This window comes from Zingiber officinale, chromosome 1B, assembly GCF_018446385.1.
Source record: "Zingiber officinale cultivar Zhangliang chromosome 1B, Zo_v1.1, whole genome shotgun sequence".
Lineage (NCBI taxonomy): Eukaryota > Viridiplantae > Streptophyta > Magnoliopsida > Zingiberales > Zingiberaceae > Zingiber > Zingiber officinale.
In genome coordinates this window covers 160,992,969-161,012,339 of record NC_055986.1, presented here as the reverse complement: position 1 = coordinate 161,012,339, position 19,371 = coordinate 160,992,969, and the positions used below count along the sequence as shown (strand labels likewise).

The 19,371-nt window shown below is 32.3% G+C and overlaps 1 protein-coding gene and 4 non-coding genes across 5 annotated transcripts in view; 4 read left to right on the top strand and 1 right to left on the bottom strand.

Moving 5' to 3' along the window:
- Nucleotides 1-9,009, bottom strand: part of LOC121986728 (ethylene-responsive transcription factor WIN1-like) — a 40,808-nt gene extending 31,799 nt beyond the window's left edge. The window contains exon 1 of the mRNA XM_042540675.1: nt 8,849-9,009. The gene's annotated coding sequence lies outside the window, so the exon portion shown is untranslated. The remainder of the gene's footprint in view (nt 1-8,848) is intronic.
- TRNAI-AAU lies at nt 658-731 on the top strand. The gene has a single exon. It is a non-coding gene; the product is annotated as a tRNA-Ile (tRNA).
- Nucleotides 6,058-6,131, top strand: TRNAI-AAU. Its single transcript has one exon. It is a non-coding gene; the product is annotated as a tRNA-Ile (tRNA).
- On the top strand, nt 6,979-7,052 carry TRNAI-AAU. Its single transcript has one exon. It is a non-coding gene; the product is annotated as a tRNA-Ile (tRNA).
- An 8,921-nt stretch (nt 9,010-17,930) lies between the features above and the next one.
- Nucleotides 17,931-18,004, top strand: TRNAI-AAU. The gene has a single exon. It is a non-coding gene; the product is annotated as a tRNA-Ile (tRNA).
- Nucleotides 18,005-19,371: the final 1,367 nt, after the last annotated feature.

Here is a 19,371-nt window from a genome sequence, read left to right as displayed (position 1 = left end):
AATTAATCTATAATAGTGGCCTATTAGCTCAGTTGATTAAAGTGCTAAGCATCCACATCAGCTACCCTATCAAAAGATTTTATCCTAAGTTTTAGATAAGATAGCTAAAAAACCTTTGCATCAGCTACCCTATCCATTCATTAAATTTAGATTTAATGAATAGTGATTCTCTAAATTTAGAGAATAAAACCTATATCTTAAAAATAAAATAATATATATTTTTAATCTCTCTCCTTCCACTCAATCTTTTCAATCTCTCTCCTTCAACTCATTTCATATATATAATAATAAAAAATAGAAGAAAGAGAAGAAAATAATAAAAAATTAAGATTGATGAAAATTTTAGAGTAGTTGATGTAGTGAATAGTGAAAAATGATTGTCAAAATTTAATAAAGTGAGACATTTACCCAAAATTTTAGATATAATAATAGAGAAACTGATGTGGATGCTTTTAATAACGCGAAGTCATTGAGACGTGTATAGGCTAAATTTATTTCATTTTATTTATATTATGTGTTTTTTCTAATATATAATTTTCTTAGTGAAAATAAGTGTATTAAAATTTTATGTTTAATATATATAAAACATTACAATTATATTTCAATGTATAACTAGAACAAATTTAATTGTTCAAAAAAAATTTAATCTATAACAATGGCCTATTAGCTCAGTTGGTTAGAGCGTCGTGCTAATAACGCGAAGGTCATAGGTTCGAGACCTGTATAGGCCAAAAGCTAAATTTATTTCATTTTATTTTTATAATATATGTTTTTCATAATATACAATTTATTTAGTTAAAATAAATATATTAAAATTTTATATTTAATACATATAAAGCACTAAAATTACATTTCAATATATACCTAGAACAAATTTAATTGTTTAACAAGAAAATTAATCTATAATAATGGCCTATTACCTCAGTTGATTAAAATTCTAAGCATCCACATCAACTACCCTATTAAAAGATTTTTACCCTAAATTTTGGAAAAGATAGCTAAAAAACCTTTGCATCAACTACCCTATCCATTTCCTAAATTTAAATTTGATGAATAGTGATTCTCTAAATTTAGAGAATAAAACTGTTGGAGCAATCTAGGTGCCCTAGGTTTTGATGTTTTGGGCAAAAGTTTAAGTTAGGTTTATTGTTGTATTTGATATGCATTGTGAGTGTGCAGGATACAAGTACAACAAGAAAAGTCCAAGTGTGATCTTGGCAAAGGAGGAAAGTCCAAGAATGAGTCTTGGCGGTGTAAGTCCAAGCATGTAGTCTTGGCAACGTAAGTCCAAGTGTGACTTGGCAATGGATGAAGCCCCGGAGGTGAGGAGCCTCTTGGCAAAGGAAGACCCGACAATATGGACAAGGCCGAAGGAAGCTCCAGAAGGCAAGACGTGAAGGATGGGGAGACATCCGAGGGACGCGAGGCTGATGGAGGAGGCTAGAAGGCTAGGTCTAGGTTGGTCGGGAGAGAACGAGTGCTAAGTGAATGTACCCGAGGCAAAATATTAAAATTAGGGTTTACTGTAGCGTTACTGCAGCAGTACTGTAGCAGTACTGTAGCAGTCGACTGATGCACTGTAGCAGAGAGCCGTTGGCACCAGTCGACTGGTGCATTGACCAGTCGACTGGTAACGGGCAAATCAGGTTCTAAGAAGGAGCTTGGGATGGCCGGCCAAGGTGACGAAATTAGACTTGGTTAAAGCCTAATTAGTAGTCACCAAAGTGCTCAAGAGATCTTTGTGTGCCAAGAGGTCTTGGTTGGAGTTGTGGTGAGATTTCTCCACCCACAAGGAGGTTGAGCTAGCCGGAGTTTGCCGGGGACTAATCCACCGACGGATTGAGGGATCGTCCACCTTACGGACACGCCGTGGAGTAGGAGCAAGTTATCTCCGAACCACGTACACGCCTTGTGTTAGGGTTTGTATTTGGTTTGTTGTCTTCTTCCTTCTTGTTTTAGGTTAACTTTCGTATTTGTTAGTTTGCTTTTGTATTCCGCTGTGCACTAACATTATAGGAAGTAAAGTTTTGGGTGAGACGCTATTCACCCCCCCTCTAGAGGACGTCAAGGTCCCAACAAAAACCTCTAACTTAAAAATAAAATAATATTCCTTTTTAATCTCTCTCCTTCCACTCAATCTTTTCAATCTCTCTCCTTCCAATCATTTCATATATATAATAATAAAAAATAGAAAAAAGAGAATAAATAATAAAAAATTAAGAATTATGAAAATTTTAGAGTAGTTGATATAGTGTATAGTGAAAAATGATTGTCTAAATTTAATAAAGTGAGTCATTTACCCTAAATTTTAGATATAGTAATAGGGAAACTGATGTGGATGCTCAACGCGAAGTCATTGAGACGTGTATAGGCTAAATTTATTTCATTTTATTTATATTAGTGATTTTTCTAATATATAATTTTCTTATTGAAAATTAGTGTATTAAAATTTTATGTTTAATACATATAAAACATTACAATTATATTTCAATGTATAACTAGAACAAATTTAATTGTTCAAAATAAATTTAATCTGTAACAATGGCCTATTAGCTCAGTTGGTTAGAGCGTTGTGCTAATAACGCGGAGGTTATAGGTTCGAGACCTGTATAGGCCATAGGCCAAATTTATTACATTTTATTTTTATAATATATGTTTTTTCTAACTTTTAATTTATTTGTTTAAAAAAAATATATTAAAATTTTATGTTTAATACATATAAAGCACTAAAATTACATTTCAATATATACCTAGAACAAATTTAATTGTTTGACAAAAAAATTAATCTATAATAGTGGCTTATTAGCTCAGTTGATTAGAGTGCTAAGCATCCACATCAACTACCCTATCAAAAGATTTTATCCTAAATTTTGGATTTAATGAATAGTGATTCTCTAAATTTAGAGAATAAAACCTCTACCCTAAAAATAAAATAATATTTATTTTTAATCTCTCTCCTTCCACTCAATATTTTCAATCTCTCTCCTTCCACTCATTTCATATATATAATAATAAAAAATAGAAGAAAGAGAAGAAAATAATAAAAAATTAGATTCATGAAAATTTTAGAATAGTTGATGTAGTGTATAGTGAAAAATGATTGTCTAAATTTAATAAAGTATGTCATTACCCTAAATTTTAGATATAGTAATAGAGAAACTGATGTGGATGCTCTAAAAATGCGATGTCATTGAGACGTGTATAGGCTAAATTTATTTCATTTTATTTATATTATGTGTTTTTTCTAATATATAATTTTCTTAGTGAAAATAAGTGTATTAAAATTTTATGTTTAATACATATAAAACATTACAATTATATTTCAATGTATAACTAGAACAAATTTAATTGTTCAAAATAAATTTAATATATAACAATGGCCTATTAGCTCAGTTGGTTAGAGCGTCGTGCAAATAACGCGAAGGTCACAGGTTCGAGACCTGTATAGGCCATAGGCCAAATTTATTTCATTTAATTTTTATAATATATGTTTTTTCTAATATATAATTTATTTAGTTAAAATAAATATATTAAAATTTTATGTTTAATACATATAAAGCCCTAAAATTACATTTCAATATATACCTAGAACAAATTTAATTGTTTAACAAAAAAATTAATCTATAATAGTGGCTTATTAGCTCAGTTGATTAGAGTGCTAAGCATCCACATCTACTACCCTATCAAAAGATTTTTATCCTAAATTTTGGATAAGATAGCTAAAAAACCTTTGCATCAACTACCCTATCCATTTCCTAAATTTAAATTTGATAAATAGTGATTCTCTAAATTTAGAGAATAAAACATCTAAATTAAAAATAAAATAATATTTCTTTTTAATCTCTCTCCTTCCACTCAATCTTTTCAATCTCTCTCCTTCCACTCATTTCATATATATAATAATAAAAAATAGAAGAAAGAGAAGAAAATTAAAAAAAAAATTAAGTTTAATGAAAATTTTAGAGTAGTTGATGTTGTGTATAGTGAAAAATGATTGTCTAAATTTAACAAAGTAAGTCATTTACCCTAAATTTTAGATATAGTAATAGAGAAACTGATGTGGATGCTCTTAATAACGCGAAGTCATTGAGACGTGCATAGGCTAAATTTATTTTATTTTGTTTATATTAAGTGATTTTTCTAATATATAATTTCCTTTTTGAAAATAAGTGTATTAAAATTTTATGTTTAATAAATATAAAACATTACAATTATATATCAATGTATAACTAAAACAAATTTAATTGTTCAAAATAAATTTAATTTATAACAATGGCCTATTAGCTCAGTTGTTTAGAGCGTCGTGCTAATAACGCGAAGGTCACAGGTTCGAGACCTGTATAGGCCATAGGCCATATTTATTTCATTTTATTTTTATAATATATATTTTTTCTAATATATAATTTATTTAGTTAAAATAAATATATTAAAATTTTATGTTTAATACATATAAAGCACTAAAATTACATTTCAATATATACCTAGAACAAATTTAATTGTTTAACAAGAAAATTAATTTATAATAATGGCCTATTACCTCAGTTGATTAAAATGCTAAGCATCCACATCAGCTACCCTATCAAAATATTTTTACCCTAAATTTTGGATAAGATAGCTAAAAAACCTTTGCATCAACTACCCTATCCATTTCCTAAATTTAATTTGATGAATAGTGATTCTCTAAATTTAGAGAATAAAACATCTAAATTAAAAAATATATATATTTCTTTTTAATCTCTCTCCTCCACTCAATCTTTTCAATCTCTCTCCTTCCACTAATTTCATATATATAATAATAAAAAATAGAAGAAAGAGAATAAAATAATAAAAAATTAAGATTAATGAAAATTTTAGAGTAGTTGATGTAATGTATAGTGAAAAATGATTGTCTAAATTTAATAAAGTGAATCATTTACCCTAAATTTTAGAGATAGTAATAGGGAAACTGATGTGGATGATCTTAATAACGCGAAGTCATTGAGACGTGTATAGGCTAAATTTATTTCATTTTGTTTATATTAAGTGATTTTTCTAATATATAATTTTCTTAGTGAAAATAAGTGTATTAAAATTTTATGTTTAATACATATAAAACATTACAATTATATTTCAATGTATAACTAGAACAAATTTAATTGATCAAAATAAATTTAATCTATAACTATGGCCTATTAGCTCAGTTAGTTAGAGCGTCGTGCTAATAACGCGAAGGTCACAGGTTCGAGACTTGTATAGGCCATAGGCCAAATTTATTTCATTTTATTTTTATAATATATGTTTTTTCTAATATATAATTTATTTAATTAAAATAAATATAATAAAATTTTATGTTTAATACATATAAAGCACTAAAATTACATTTCAATATATACCTAGAACAAATTTAATTGTTTAACAAAAAAATTAATCTATAATAGTGGCTTATTAGCTCAGTTGATTAGAGTGCTAAGCATCCACATCAGCTACCCTATCAAAAGATTTTATCTTAAATTTTGGATAAGATAACTAAAAAACCTTTGCATCAGCTACCTTATCCATTTCTTAAATTTAGATTTAATGAATAGTGATTCTCTAAATTTAGAGAATAAAACCTCTTCCTTAAAAATAAAAAATATTTATTTTTAATCTCTCTCCTTCCACTCAATCTTTTCAATCTCTCTCCTTCAACTCATTTCATATATATAATAATAAAAAATAGAAGAAAGAGAAGAAAATAATAAAAAATTAAGATTGATGAAAATTTTAGTATAGTTGATGTAGTGTATAGTAAAAAATGATTATCAAAATTTAATAAAGTGAGACATTTACCCTAAATTTTAGATATAGCAATAGAGAAACTGTTGTGGATGCTCTTAATAACGCGAAGTCATTGAGACGTGTATAGGCTAAATTTATTTCATTTTATTTATATTATGTGTTTTTTCTAATATATAATTTTCTTAGTGAAAATAAGTGTATTAAAATTTTATGTTTAATACATATAAAACATTACAATTATATTTCAATGTATAACTAGAACAAATTTAATTGTTCAAAATAAATTTAATCTATAACAATGGCCTATTAGCTCAGTTGGTTAGAGCGTCGTGCTAATAACGCGAAGGTCACAGGTTCGAGACCTGTATAGGCCAAAAGCTAAATTTATTTCATTTTATTTTTATAATATATGTTTTTTCTAATATATAATTTATTTAGTTAAAATAAATATATTAAAATTTTATATTTAATACATATAAAGCACTAAAATTACATTTCAATATATACCAAGAACAAATTTAATTGTTTAACAAGAAAATTAATCTATAATAATGGCCTATTACCTCAGTTGATTAAAATGCTAAGCATCCACATCAGCTACCCTATCAAAAGATTTTTACCCTAAATTTTGGATAAGATAGCTAAAAAACCTTTGCATTAACTACCCTATCCATTTCCTAAATTTAAATTTGATGAATAGTGATTCTCTAAATTTAGAGAATAAACATCTAAATTAAAAATAAAATAATATTCCTTTTTAATCTCTCTCCTTCCACTCAATTTTTTCATTCTCTCTTCTTCCACTCAATCTTTTCAATCTCTCTCCTTCCACTCATTTCATATATATAATAATAAAAAATAGAAAAAAGAGAAGAAAATAATAAAAAATTAAGATTGATGAAAATTTTAGAGTAGTTGATGTAGTGTATAGTGAAAATGATCGTCTAAATTTAATAAAGTGAGTTATTTACCCTAAATTTTAGATATAGTAATAAGGAAACTGATGTGGATGCTCTTATTAACGCGAAATCATTGAGACGTGTATAGACTAAATTTATTTCATTTTATTTATATTATTTGTTTTTTCTAATATATAAATTTATTAGTGAAAATAAGTGTATTAAAATTTTATGTTTAATACATATAAAACATTACAATTATATTTCAATGTATAACTAGAACAAATTTTATTGTTCAAAAAAAAAATTAATCTATAACGATGGCCTATTAGCTCAGTTGGTTAGAGCGTCGTGCTAATAACGCGAAGGTCACAGGTTCGAGACCTGTATAGGCCATAGGCCAAATTTATTTCATTTTATTTTTATAATATATATCTTTTCTAATATATAATTTATTTAGTTAAAATAAATATATTAAAATTTTATGTATAATACATATAAAGCACTAAAATTACATTTCAATATATACCTAGAACAAATTTAATTGTTTAACAAAAAATTTAATCTATAATAATGGTCTATTAGCTCATTTCTGTGGTCCGAGGCCAAATTTATTTCATTCTATTATAATTTATGTTTTTTCTAATATATAAATTTCTTAGTGAAAAAAAGTATGTAAAAATTTTAGATTTAATACATATAAAACACTAAAATTACATTTCATTGTAAACCTAGAATAAATTTAGTTGTTCACCAAAAAAAAACTCAATCCAATTTGAAATACATTATATTCAATTTTAAACATCTAATTCATAATAATATATTCAAATCTAAGAATATATAATTATTTTACTTAACATTTCATTATATACCTAGTAAATCGCTCACATTGTCCTTATCACTAATTAATATGCGCAATAGCCCGAGCAAATTCAGTGTACCAAACATTAATAGTACTTAAAGAGCACCATTAAATTTAAAAATAATAGTAAATTTAATATTAATGCATACCTAGCTTGTCTTTAGCAAAATTGGAACAAATTTTGCTATGATTCGAAACTTAGGTCTTGATTCAACTCAAAACTTAAGTTACTCTAGTTTTCAATCAGTTTGTGGATAAAAACATGATCTTAAATTTTAAATATTTAATTCAATATACTAATTAATTCAACATGATCTAAACATATAATGAATTTACTTAATTCTATACAAAGGAAATTGCTCAGGAGCTAGCTCAATCACTAATTAATAGAAGCAATTTCTTTCATCCATTTTACACCTAACATTAAATAATAAAGATATGAATAGTAGTAAAAAGTGCCATTAAATTTAAAAGTAATATTAGATTTGCATGATAAATGGTCTAGTATTTGAGATTTTACTGAGTCATCTTTGAGATTTTATTGTATTAATGTAATTTATTAAGTGAATTTGCAATATCTTTAGTTGAATTGTGTGGGTTATTAGCATTCAAGATATTACTTACTAATAAGTGCCTTGGCCATGATTTCAACAATCCAAATTAATCCAATCTAACCCGATCAGACTGACTTGAGTAATATATATTTTTTCCTGTGATTTCAAGTCTGATTTTCTTGATCCTAAACATTTAAATCCGACCAAATTTTGATCAAAAAATAAACCTTGCCATAACTCTGGCACACCTAGTTTGTATTGAGATAGAACAATTACTACCAAGAAGGCGACCACTACGACATGAAACTGTTATTGATCTTCTTCAACCTATCAGCCTCAATTAATCTCTTCGAAACCACACTCGCAGTATCCATTCTAACATGAGCACGCCATGCTTAAACTGTATGATCTTCAATTTTCGTTGTCATTTCTTAGCATGATCAAGCAATCAAATCAAAGAGCACTCACATAGAAGAAACCAGAGATTGGAAGACAGTATTAAGATCAGATCCAAGCGGAGTATACTAAAGAGGCGCAGAAGATCAACTCGTCTAAATCACACTCACAGATACGTTCTAAGCAATACCTGATCCATTCTAATATGAGTTCGCATGTTTAAACTCTGAGATTTTCAATTTTCGCAGTCATTTCTTAGGGTGATCAAGCAACAAAAACAAAGAGTACTCAAAGAAGAAAGTAGAAAGATCAGATCCAAGGGATTATACTGAGGAGGCAGAGAAAATCACATCAATCAGATCTAAAGGATAGTTACTCACCGATTAAAATTTTCCCTTCGATCAGATCGCCGGAGCCAGCACTAGGAATCTGCAACTCCAGCTTCATCAGCGTCGCCGCATTCCTCCTCGAGCAGTGTCGGCATCAGAAAATCGATCGGAAATGGGAAAGACCTGCGCAAGTGTCCTTTCGAATTCGAATGGGTAAAAAAGGGAAGGGCGAAAGGCGGCAAATGAAAAATGCAGTGGCAAGGTTTAATTAAGTAGGCCGCTCCATTGGCCCACCTCTATTGGATCGGGCTTCTTATGGGCTTTATTCATTTTTATGACTAACTGTTGTCGTCAAGTTTCGATTAATACGTCCATGTTTTTGTTTGAATTCTTATTGATTATAACCGGATGATTAAAGTTCGAATCATAGAAATAAAGCTATGTACAATATAATACTCTTTAAAATTAGTGAATACCTAAATTATCAATAATAATAAAAACTATATAATTTGACCATATATCTGTTACTCTATTCCGAAGGATGTTAAATTAAATAAATAAATTTGATGTTCAAATTATTAATATCTACTAATATAGATGGCTAGAACTAAAAATATTGACATATCTTAACAATGATATAATATTATCCATTTTAAGTCTAAATTTTTATAAATTTATTTTGGACTTTACTAAAAGATTTCATACTATTAGATATAAGTGATGTAAATGGAGAAGAGGTGAAAGAGAAAAGAGACTTCATTATGAATAGGACTTCAGTTCTACATTGAGGGGGCGTTTGATTTAGGGGAATAGGAGTGGAGAATGAGAATGGAAATCATTGATTGTCATTGTTGATGTTTGGATTATAGGAATAGGAATACAAATAAGAGAATGAATCTTTGAAATTGGGTAATAACTCATTCTCATGTACCTCCCCTTCAATGAGTCATTTCTTTATTTTCATCAATCAAAATATTCCCTTATTCCAAAAATACCCTTAACCTAAAACTAAAATTTTCTCCCTTAATATCAAATATCAAAATATATTTATTTTTTTTTCTTTCATATCACATCTCTCTCCTTGTTCTGTCTCATCATATTTTCTCTCTCATCATATTTTCACACACTTTCTCTATCCTTAATCTCTCTTATCACACCCTCTTTCCTTTTTTTTTCTCATTATACTTTCTCTCTCATTATACTTTCTCTCTCCTCAATCTCTTCCATCGCACTCTCTTCCCTTTTTTCTCATCATATTTTCTCTCTCATCATCCTTTCTCTCTCCTCAATCTCTCCCATCACACTTTCTTTTCTCTTTTTTCTCATCACACTTTCGCTCTCATCACACTTTCTCTCTCCTCAATCTCTCTTGTCACGCTCCCTCTTTTTTTTTTCCTCAACACACTTTCTCTCTCATCATACTTTCTCCCTCATCATACTTTCTCTCCTCAATCTCTCCCATCACACTCACTATTCTCTTTTTTTCTCATCATACTTTCTCTCTCACCATACTTTCTCTCTCATCACACACTCTCTCCTCATTTGTTCTCATTACATTTTCTCTCTCTTCATCCTCTCCAATCATACTTGCTCTCACATCATATTTTCTCTCTCATCTTCTCTCACCATGCTCTCTCCTATCACACTCTCTTTTATCATTTTCTCTCATCATACTTTCTCTCTCTTCTTTCTCATCACACATTCTCTCTCATCATACTTTCTCTCTCATCATTCTCTTTCATCATATTTTTCTCTCATATTCATCTTTCTCTCACATCTAATTTTTTCTCTTATTTTCCTTTAAGGGTAAAAAAAGAAATTTTGATTTATTCCGATAGAAAATATGCAACTAACCAAACATTACTTTTTAGAGTGATATCCATGCTCATACTCATTCTCATTCCACAATACAATGATTCTCATTCTGATTTCTATTCCTAGGAAAGAACCAAACGTCCCCTGAATGTTTCTTGGCATATTGGTTATTTTATATTGATTCACATACATTGATGATGAGAATAAATACATGAGGAGAGGTTCTCTCTCACGCATGAGTGGACAAGGGGTGTAAATCTAGAGTCCGGATTGCATTGAACTATGTTGATTCGTGTGCGGGCACGATCTGCGCGCACTGAATGCCAGACTAGTCGAGGCAAAATTTATCCAAGTGGAATAACTAATATTTTGTCACATAATCCTTTTTACTACTAGATTCATTAAAATAAGATTAATGCAGAATCAAAACGGCTAAGTGAAACGCTGGAGTTTCACAGCTCGGCAAGTAATGATCATAAACGTTGTCGTTGATCTTAACTCCTATATAAGGAGGCTGCGATCATAGGTAAAGATAAATACATAGAAAAGCAACAGAAGCTCTCCACCTCTATCGTGCAACTTGTGCTCGGCAGAGTGCTCGAGATACTTTGGGTACCACTCAATTCGCCGTAACCACCAATGTTTGGTGGGAATCACAGTTAACAGTTGTATCATGAGAAACAAACGACACGTGAAAGCCTCGAAGCACAGCTGGAGGTGGGTGAATCTGTTTCAAGGAAACTACGACCCTCGCAGGCCTCGGTCCATTCGCCCACTCAGATTCTTCGACCGCTCGATTTCTCTGCCCGATCGGCTTGCTCGGTCGCTCAGCCTTTCTGCTCACCTGACCGGCAACTCGCTCGGTCGCTCGGCCTTTTTGCTCGCATGACCGGCCACTCGCTCGGTTGCTCTGCCTTTCTGCTCGTCTGGTCGCTTGCATCACTCGCTCGGCTGCTCGGTCACTTTGCTACGTGGACGCTTTGCTCGCTCAGCCACTCCGCAGTCAGCACTTGGTAAAAATCAGTCCATGTTGACAACCTAAGATTATCAGCTTATGTTATTTCAACAAATAAGTAAATTTAAATTCAGCTAATATCCGTAAATCTCAAGCTACAGATTGTGCTCGCCAACAATCTTGAAATAGACTCGATTTTGTTAAGATGGCCATAGAACATAATATTGAGGTGCAATAGACTCAACACGTGAAGGTCATCTCCGCCTCGATTGGAACTATGCTAATCAATCACGGGGAAAAGCCAGAGAAGTTCAGTGAACTAAACTTCAAGAGATGACAGCAGAAGATGTTCTTCTACTTGACCACACTCAATCTGCCTCGATTCTTAACCGAGGATCCTTTCAAGCGTGCTGAGGATGTTGATTCGTAGACCATCAATGCAGTGGATGCATGGACTCATTCTGAGTTCCTTTACCGAAACTACATCCCCAACTGCCTTGTTGACTCGTTGTACGCTGTGTATACATGAAGAGAACGGCTAAGGAGCTGTGGGAGTCCCTGAACAAGAAGTACAAAACGGAGGATGCAGTGGCCAAGAAATTCATCGTGGGCCGATTCCTGGACTATAAGATGGTTGACTCCAAGACGGTGATCAGCCAAGTCCAGAAGCTTCAGGTGATCTTGCACGAGATCCACTTAGAAGAGATGGTTCTTAGTGAAACCTTCCAAGTGGCTGCTATCATTGAGAAGTTGCCCCCCGACTGGAAGGACTTCAAGAACTGCCTGAAACACAATCGGAAGGAAATGAATGTGGAAAAACTCTATGTTAGACTTCGCATTGAAGAAGACAACAAGAATTCAGAGAGAAAGTTGTTCTCTCAGACTATTGTAAAAGCCAACATGGTCAAGCACGGTCAAAGCTCGAAACGGAAGAACTCCAAATCTTCCAAGATGGGACCTAGAGGAAGCATCAGTAAGAAGAATTTCTTTGAGAAGTGTTTCAACTGTGATCGAGTGGGTCACAAATCTTCGGAGTGCAGGAAGTCGAAGAAGAAGCAAAAGGCCAACCTGAACGAGAGACCAAAAATGGGCGAACTTTGTGTTATGGTCTCTGAACTGAACCTGATCGGTTTAAATCCGTGGCAATATTGGATCGATACTGGAGCCACCAGACATGCGTGCTGCAACAAGGAGCTGCTCCATAACTTCGAAGAAGTCACTGAAGATAAACTGTTCATGGGGAACTCAGTAACCTCCGATATCATGAGCCAAGGAAAAGTGGTGCTGAAAATGACCTTGGGCAACTACCTTACTCTGAACAATGTACTGTATGTTCGGAAGATTCGGAAGAATCTAATGTCTGGATCACTGTTAAGCAAGCACGTCTTTCGCATTATTTTTGAGTTGGACAAAGTTGTATTGTCCAAGAATGAAATATTTGTCGGGAGAGGCCATGTATCTAATAGGCTATTTAAGCTCAATGTAATGGCAATTAGAGCTAAGATAAATAAAAATGAAAGCTCTTCCATTTTTGTGTATGAGCCACAAATACCGGAGATACACAAGAACTCAATAATAAAATTAAGAAATGCCTCATTCTTCGAGCATGTGCTTCTGTATAAGACCCGAGAGGATGCTAGCTCCTCAAAGCGGACACATGAAACACAAGGTGAAGATGATGATGAGGAACCAGTGGAGGTTGAGCTTAGACAAAGCAAAAGAGTTTGGGTAGAAAAATCCTATGGATCGGATTTTATCATTTTCATGTTGAAAAGTGAGCCCCTAAGTTACTCAGAAGTTGTAGGCTCTTCTGATGGACCTCATTGGAGAGTGGGAATTGTATCTAAGATAGACTCTATCTTACAAAACCACACTTGGGAACTTGTGAATCTTCCTCCTGGAAGTAAATCACTAGGTTACAAGTAGATCTTCAAGAAGAAAATGAAGTCAGACGCCACAATTGAAAAGTATAAGGTCAGATTGGTAATCAAAGGATACCGACAACAAGAATGTCTCGATTACTTTGATACGTATTCTCCGGTGTTAAGAATAACTCTCATTAGAGTATTGTTGGCTATTATTGCTCTATGGAATCTCGAAATACATCAGATGGATGTAAAGACAGCCTTTCTAAATGGAGATTTAGAAGAGAAAATCTATATGAAGCAACCGAAAGGATTTTCTATGCCAGGACAGAAAAACAAGGTTTGTAAATTGGTGAAATTATTATATGACTTGAAATAAGTACCAAAGCAGTGGCATGAAAATAAAATAATAATGTCATAAAGGAATATGGATTCAAGATTAATGAATATTATAAATGTGTCTACATGAAAGTTATAAAGAATGACTACGTCATCTTGTGTCTATATGTAGATGGCATACTTATCATTGGAAGTAATGATAAAATAATCAAATCAACTAAAGATATGTTAAACTCAAGATTTGACATGAAAGACATGGGTCTAGCTGATGTGATTCTAGAAATCAAAATTCTTAGAACAACAGAAAGATTTGTTTTTAGTCGGTCTCATTACGTGGACAAAATTCCTGAGAAATTCACTATGGGTGATACTGCGTTAGCACAAACACCGATAGATATGAGTCAACATTTATGAAAAAATTGAGGTGAAAGTATCTCTCAGATAGAGTACTCTCAAGTGATTAAAAGTCTGATGTACTTGATAAGTTGTACACAACCAGACTTGGCTTACGTAGTAAGTAAACTAAGTTGATACATGAATAATCTAGATGTTGAATACTGGAAAAAGATAACAAGAGTACGGAGGTACTTGAGATATACTCATGCATATCGACTGCACTATACAAGATATCCTGTTTTTTAAATTTCCCTGTACAAAATTGTACAAGAACAGAACTTTTCCTAACAACCCGCATGTTCGATCAAACATGTGTTTGATCCATCAAGCAAGTTCTTGAACGATCAAAGCATACTTTGATCGAAGTACAAGATCGCTGGCCTCTTGTATTGGTATTCAAAATCGATACAAAGAAAACAAAACTAGATACGCAGCGGAATTAAATAACTAGTTGTACCTTTTCTTTGTAGCTAAAGACCTCTTGATTTTCTGTCATATTCCTCTCCTCTTCTTGGACGTCGTGTGAGCGATGATCTACCAAGAACAAAACCACCCTCCTTCTCTTCTCTTCCAAAACCGTCGGTCACAAAAAGGAGTCTCTAAAATGGAGCACCTTCTAATCTTCTTCTTTTTTCTCTCCTTCCTCTTCTTCCTTGTGTTTCTCTTCTTCCTTTTTTTCAAGCAGTCGGCCACCAAGAAGAAGAAGTGTCGCCGGCCCTAGCTAGGAGAGGAAAGGAGGCGGGCCTTGCAAGGTGAGAAAGGGCGACCCTTGGTGGAGGTGGTGCCGGCCCTAGGTGGGGTTGAAGGTGGCGCCGGCCACAAGGAGAAGAAGAGGTGGATGTGGCGGCGACCCTAGGTGGAAGAGGGGCGCCGACCACAAGCAGAGAAGAAGATTGTGGAGAATTAGAAAGTTAAGTTTTAGAGTCACATCCTACTCCTTTTTATAGACTTGTCGTCGGTTACAAGGAAAGAAAAATTAACAAAATTTTGTTTAGAAAAAATCTAAACAAACTATGTTAAACCAAACCAAGTTAAGTTAAGTTAAACCAAACCAAATTAAGTTAGACCAAACTAAGTTAAGTTAAACCAAACAAAGTTAAGTTAAACCAAGCGAAGTTAAACTAAACCCGGCTATAGATGGGTGTATGCGAGGCTTTATATATCGAAGTTCCAACAGGTGGGGGTGTCAAAAATAAACCCGACCCGACGACCCAACCCGAGTCGACCCGAAAAAAACCAGGTTCTGGTTGGGCATTTTCGGGTTAGATTCAGGTTGGAGAGTTAAAAATTTTCGGATTGGGTCAGGTCGGGTTCGGGTTGACCCGGGTTGACTTAAATATAAAATTTTGTGGATTTTTTTAGGGTTAAATCAAATTTTATTTTAAAAATTTAGATGTTTTTATGTATATTAATATCATGTTTGTATGATAATGATGGAGTATTGAGATAAAAGTGAAGAATTATAGGAAAAATAGCTCAAAAAAGTCATTTTGAATCGGATTTTCGGGTTATATGGGTCGGGTTCGGGTTGATCGGGTTGGTCGGGTACGGCTTTAGGTGTTTTGGGTTGAACTCGGGTTTGGGTCGGGTTCGGGTTGGGTTAAAAAAAAACTCAACCCGACCCAACCCGACCCGACCCACCCAAATTGACACTCCTACCAACAGGGACCTAGAGGAGTAATTGGTATAGGTCTCCCGATGGGCTTGGGTTTCCCGTGTTCGCCCCGAACACCCAACTCAAGTCCATCAATAAGAACTCATACTATTAAATGGTTATTATTGAACTACCGTACCAATCCTATATTACAATATGAGCTCCTTCTTATTATGAGTGTGTTAATCTCTCCGTGTTTAAAATATCGTATGTCCGTTAATTAAATGAGTTACTGACAACTCAATTAATTAACATCTGATTCCAAGAGTAGTACCACTCAACTTTATTATCATGTCGGACTAAGTCCACCTGCAGAGTTTACATGATAATCCTTATGAGCTCCTCAAGGGGACATCATCAACCTAAATAATTAGGATACAGATTTCTTCTATAATCAACAACACACCATATTAGGAGTACTATTTCCCAACTCATCGGGCCTATTGATTTAACGAATAAATTTCATCCATTAATAAGTTAAAAAAATAAATACTAAGTATGTGTGCTTGTTATTATATAGGGATTAAGAGGATGCACATCCATAATAACAGAGGTTCTGTTCTTTTACGCAGTTAGTACAAATCGAACAACCTCAAACGGTCATGTTCAATACACACATAGTGTACTAGTGTAATTTTATAGTCAAGACAAACTAATACCAAATTACACTACAACCGTTCCAATGGTTTGTCCCCATCCGTCTTGGTTGTGAGCTACTATTTATAATTTATAAGGAACCGATAACATGATCTTCTGTGTGGCACCACACACCATATTATCTACAATATAAATTAAATGGGCAACTACATCAATATATAAAATGCAGACATTTGACCAAAGTGATTCTCATTTCAAAATATTTCAAAACAGATGTTCATACAAAAGCTAGACTTATTGTATGCATCCCAACACTACATTCTCTTCTCCTCTGTCGTGCAACTTTTGCTCAGTGGAGTGCCTGTGATAGTTCAGGTACAACTCAATTCATCGTGACCACCGATGCTTGGTGGGAATCACAGTTAACTGTTGTATCAGACGACCCGCGGAAGACTTGAAGCACAACTAGAGGTGGGCGAATCTGTTTCAAGGAAACTGCGACCCTCGCATGCCTCGGTCCATTCGCTCGCTCGGATTCTTCGACCGCTCAATTTCTCTGCCCGATCGGTTTGCTCGATCGCTAGGCCTTTCTACTCGCCCGACTGGCCACTCATTCAGTCGCTAGGCCTTTCTGCTCGCTCGACCGACCACTCACTCGGTCGCTCGACCTTTCTGCTCGCCTGACCGACAACTCGCTCGGTCGCTCGGCCTTTCTGCTCGCACGACCGGCCCGCTCGGTCGCACTACCTTTCTGCTCGTCAGGCCGCTTGCTTCACTTGCTCGGTTGTTCGCTCGACCACTCAGTCTCTCTGCTACATGAACGCTTTGCTCGTTCAGCCACTCCGCGAGGTCCTATATAGGGAAAAATTATTTTATTTTATTATAGTATATGTTTTTTCTAATATATAATTTTCATAGTGAAAATAAATATATTAAAATTTTATGTTTAATACATATAAAACATTAAAATTACATTTCAATGTATACCAAGAAAAAATTTAATTATTTAACAAAAAATTTAATCTATAACAATGGTCTATTAGCTCAGTTAGTTAGAGCGTTGTGCTAATAACGTCAAGGTGTTCAAGACATATAAAGGCCAAATTTATTTTATTTTATTATAATGTGTTTTTCCTAATATATAATTTTCTTAGTGAAAATAAGTATATTAAAATTTTATGTTTAATATATATAAAAATACTAAATTATATTTCAATGTATACCGAAAACAAATTTAGTTGTTCAACAAAAAAACTTAATATGTAACATGGCCTATAAGCTCAGTTGGTTAGAGTGTCGTGCTAATAACGTGAAAGTCATAAGTTCGAGAATTGTATAGGCCAGATTTATTTCTTTTTATTTATAATATGTGTTTTTTCTATTATATAATTTTCTTAGTGAAAATAAGTATATTAAAATTTTATGTTTAATATATATAAAATATTTTAAGTATATTTCAATGTATAACTAGAACAAATTTAATTGTTCAAAAAAATTTTTAATTATAACAATGGCCTATTAGCTCAGTTGGTTAGAGCGTCGTGCTAATAACGCGAAGGTCACAGGTTCGAGACCTGTATAGGCCAAATTTATTTCATTTTTTTAAATAATATATGTTTTTTCTAATATATAATTGATTTAGTTAAAATAAATATATTAAAATTTTATGTTTGATATATATATATATATATATATATATATATATAAAGCACTAAACTTACATTTCAATATATACCTAGAACAAATTTAATTGTTTAACAAAAAATTTAATCTATAATAATGACCTATTAGCTTAGTTTTAGAGCGTCATGCTAATAACGCGAAGTCATATAGGCCGAATTTATTTCATTTTATTTATAATATGTGTTTTTTCTAATATATAACTTTCTTAATGAAAATAAGTGTATTAAAATTTTATGTTTAATATATATAAAACATTACAATTATATTTCAATGTATAACTAGAACAAATTTAATTGTTCAAAAAAATTTAATCTATAACAATGACTTATTAGTTTAGTTGGTTAGAGTATCAGGCTAGTAATGTGAAGGTTATATAAGCCAAATTTATTTTTATTTTATATGTGATTTTTTTTTTAACAAAAAAAACTTAATCTATAACAATGGCCTATTAACTCAATTCTCTAGGCCAAATTTATTCCATTCTATTATAATTTGTGTTTTTTCTAATATATAAATTTCTTAGTGAAAATAAGTATATAAAAATTTTAGATTTAATACATATAAAACACTAAAATTACATTTCAATATAAACCTTGAATAAATTTAGTTGTTCAAAAAAAAAAAAACTAAATCCAATTTGAACTACATTATATTCAACTTTAAACATCTAATTCATAATAATATATTCAAATCTAAGAATATATAATTATTTTACTCAACATTTAATTATATACTTAGTTAATCTCTCACATTGTACTAAGTGTATACCACGATAGTGTGGACGTATACAAATTCAAACATTTGTAAGAGAGGGTTTTACCTAGTTTTATGACAAATTAATAGTTGATTTTTCTTCGGTCACACAAATAATAGCAGTGACTCCGATGGGGAGGATACTATTAAATGTGGCTAAGTGTATAATATTACTTGATACTAACTGTTTGTTTGGGAGGAGGTGAGGGAAGGAGAAGGAAGTGGAAATAAGGGGAAGGGAAACTTTGAACCTTGTTTGAGCAGGAGTGAGGAAAGGGAGGGAAAAGTAAGGAAGGGTAAGCTTTAACCTTCGTTACCCATGGAAAGAGAGATTTTCTTACACCCCGAATTGGGGTGTAAGAAAGGGGAAGAGAAAACAAAAGATTTTTTATTCCAATTTTATCCCTGTTCTTAATAAATTAAGAAATGTTTCAATTTCTAATTTTGCTATGTCGTCGGAGTCCAATTTCCTCGCCTTCTTCATAGGTCGCTTGCTGCCAGATTATTAGAGGAGGGG